This window comes from Primulina eburnea, chromosome 2, assembly GCF_022965805.1.
Source record: "Primulina eburnea isolate SZY01 chromosome 2, ASM2296580v1, whole genome shotgun sequence".
Classification (NCBI taxonomy): Eukaryota; Viridiplantae; Streptophyta; class Magnoliopsida; order Lamiales; family Gesneriaceae; genus Primulina; species Primulina eburnea.
This window is the reverse complement of record NC_133102.1, coordinates 22,435,498-22,439,170: the sequence shown is the minus strand read 5'-3', so window position 1 is coordinate 22,439,170 and position 3,673 is coordinate 22,435,498.

Sequence of the window (3,673 nt, the reverse complement as noted above, 5' to 3'; positions counted from 1 at the left end):
CGTGGTCAAGTCGGCCCTAAGTGGCTTGAGCCATGTCCCAGGTCGTTTGGACAGAAGCAACACAAGTGTTCCTCGGCGCTTTTCTGTTTTCCTTTGTGTGAGTGGTTTCGATTTTTATGAGGTTGGGTGGATCTTGGTTGGCCTCTGGCCCTTAGCCCTGATTCACACCACACCCCTTGATGTCTAGATCGAACCTTGGTCAATCAAATGGCCATTGGAATGATGAATGACAGCAAGCGAACCAATGCATCACAGTGCAGATTTTGGTGCGCTCGGGTGGGAGTTTCGGATCTCTAATGGTGTGGTTCGAAAATTGTGGCTGGTCTTGTGCCCTTAGCCATGGTTCAAACCCTTCCTTGGGATGTTGGTAAGGGTCCCTGGTCGGTGGTGCAAGCCCCAATGGCCGGCGGACTCGAAAACGACGCAAGCAACGCACTTGCACAGCTGCTGGAATTTGACAGCAGGTTGCTGTGACGTTTAGAAGGCTCGTTTGAGTTCTCGGTTGGCTTTTAGCCCATGGCCTTGGACTGGACAGTGCCTCATTGAGTTAGGAAGGTCATGTTTTTGACCGTTTGTCATTCGGATCATTTTTGAGGTCGTACGAGAATTTACGGTGCGACGTGCCAAATTGACTCTCGAAAGGGCGTTTCACGTTTTGGCCTCCGTTTCACATGAATTCGACCCTCATCATTTTAGGAGAATAATTTCAGTATGTTTAGTGTATTCTAATCATGACGTGATGATGGTTCAGTGTTGGTTCGGGTTGGTTCGGAGTCATGATTAAAAATACGAAGTCGTTAAGCATAATTGTCAAAATTTTCAAATTTTATTGCATCATTCATCCAAGAAAATCTATTGCATATTGTTGTGACATAGTTAGGTCGCAGCGAGCCTGGGGATGATCCAATCCAATCCAGTTGGTAAATTACAGGATTTTTCATTATGCCAGTTAAATTATATTACGTGAATGAAAACAGAAAATGATTATTTTTGAGATTTATGCGATATGGCTTGTGGTTCATTCACTATGTGGGAGCATTATTTTTACGGTCGCCAGTGACCGCTCAGTTCAGGTTGGTACCATCAGGTCACCAGTGACCGCTCAGTTCAGGTTGGTACCATCGGGTCTTCAGTGACCGCCAGCTCAGTTCCAGGCTCCCCGGTAGCCAGTTACCGACCAGTTTCAGCTTAGTGCAGTGGCCACAGGCGTAAAACATAATCTCAACAGAAAATTTTACCAGTTATTTAAGTACAGGCTCCAAGGAGAAAATATTTTTACTATGATTATCAGTTCAGTTATGCACGTATTATAATTGCTCAGATCAGTTTATTTTCAGCATGATTACAGATCATTTTCAGTATGCCTCACGACATGATATTTTACCCCATGCATATTTTACTTCAGATTTTATTCGTTACCTGCGATATATGCATGCTGAGTCTTTAGGCTCACTAGACTTGATTGTTGTAGGTACTGATGAGGTCAGGGCCGAGGGCGGGGACTAGTGAGCTAGCTTGGGTCGGCAGTAGTGGCACCCTGAGGACCTCAGTGCAGCAGTTGCTATTTTATTCCGTAAACAATTTTTTAATCAGTAGTTGGATAATTTTTAAATTGTTATTTTTGGCAAGACTTTATTTTCTTCCGCTGCTACTATTTTAAACTTTGAACTTGATTTATCAGACGATTTTACGAATGAGGCCATTTAAGTTCTTTTAAAAAGAAAATTTTTAATTTTCCGCAAATTTTCAAGCAAGTATTTTCGGGCCTTCACATAAACTGAAGCTCATTTAATAACTTAACTGAATTGTTTTAAAATTTGGACTCGGGTCCCGGTTTTTACCCAAATCGAACCTAAACTTAACCAAAACTTTCCCAACTTTTTACCATACTATAAAAACCTCAAAACCAGACCTTTAGACACTTGAATAACAGGCCAGCAAGCTGCTGTAATTTACAGCATGTGCTAACCCGAGACCATAGCCACCATCCTTCCCATACCAACGCTCCTAGTCCTTAGCCAATGGGACCAGCACCTAACCCAACACACCTAACTCAGGTCCTTCTAGGTCTGCTGAACTCACGGTCACGCCCTTGAGCAGGTCGCAACTCACCAACAACCACTATACACCTAAGATAACACACCCGCGGCCACAACCACAACAATACTCCTACGGTTCTACAAGCCATACCAGAAGCGTGCAAACCACTCTAAGACACGGCTCAGACCCCACCTGGTCTGGTCTAGGCCATGGTTCAGTCGCTGTACACTAAAACCAAAGAATCGGAGCCACCCTCTAAGAAACCCCTCACTCGGACCTCACTTTGCCGCGTCCAAAAACAAACCCGTGCCCCAAGCTATCATCTTGACACCACTAGCAGATCCTAGACATTCAAGACCGCAGCCCCTTGCACTCAAAATTTCAGAAAACGTGAACAACAATCTTATGATGCATGAAAACACATGGAAACCGAAATCTTTCATGTAAAGTCTTAGACCGAAAATCTTTCATGCATGAACCCAATCAACAACATATAAACGTGTATGATACAGCAATGAAAATACATGGTGTGCCTTAGATGAAATGGCACGATAAGATCAAAGACGAGTACCAGAAATGATTTTATTTTCAGGAACAAGGAATGACCGAGGAAACCTTCAGCTTTATGAAGTTGGAATGGATGGAACCGATGGCTATGCTGCTATGGAAGATAATGCAGAGGGGATAATCAGAAATGAATGGGTTGTCGGTTGGTGGGAAGGGTAGTTGGTGTAGGGTAACCTTAAATAAATTTTTAATCAACTAGATAATGGTCCTTAAATGGTTAATTAAAAGCTTAAAAGAGTTTTAAGACAAATAAACTTAAAAATAGGCTCATTAAATCCAAACACACTCTCGAAAAATATTTCGTGTTGATTTTGAAAATATTAACCGAACTCTCAAAAATTTCCCTGATTCGCTAAAATTTGCATAATGTAAAAATTAAAATCTTGCGGCTAAATTTACTCAATAAATCCCAATTCTTAAAAATACCTTTAAAACATCTTAAATTAATTTTTAAAAACAAATCATGTAATTAAAATAATTTTCCTGAAATTTCTTCAGACTCCGTTCCTCGTTCGAGCGAAAATGAAACTTAAAAATCTTTAATGAATGAACCTTTAAAACTTCATGAATTAAATTCTACCATGCATGAATTATGCATAAAATGCATAAAAATATTTAAACACAAATTAATGAAATAAAAATGCATTTAAAACTTTAAAACAATTTAATAAAATACCAAAGAAATTTAATAACTTGCATGCATATGGTTTACGTGGACTTTTCGATTTTCGGGACGTTACAAGTGGACTACCAGTTGTCAGTACCCAATTAAATACCCATCTTTATGTAACTGTATCCAAACCTTTAAGAAAAAGTCGAATAAGAACATAGTTAGAAATATCATGATTCCTGAATGTTGTTACTAAATTATTGAATCTCTTTCATGATACGTAGAATGGCTCTCCGTTTTGTTAGGCAAAACTTGTGAATACTTGTCGATGAAACATCTCTAAGAATTTCACGACAAAAAAATTCTCAAATTCTTCTTTTCTTGATGAATCACCTGTACAAGAAGAATGAGACATAAAAAAAAATAATAACAAAATTCGAAAAAAACTTACCTTGC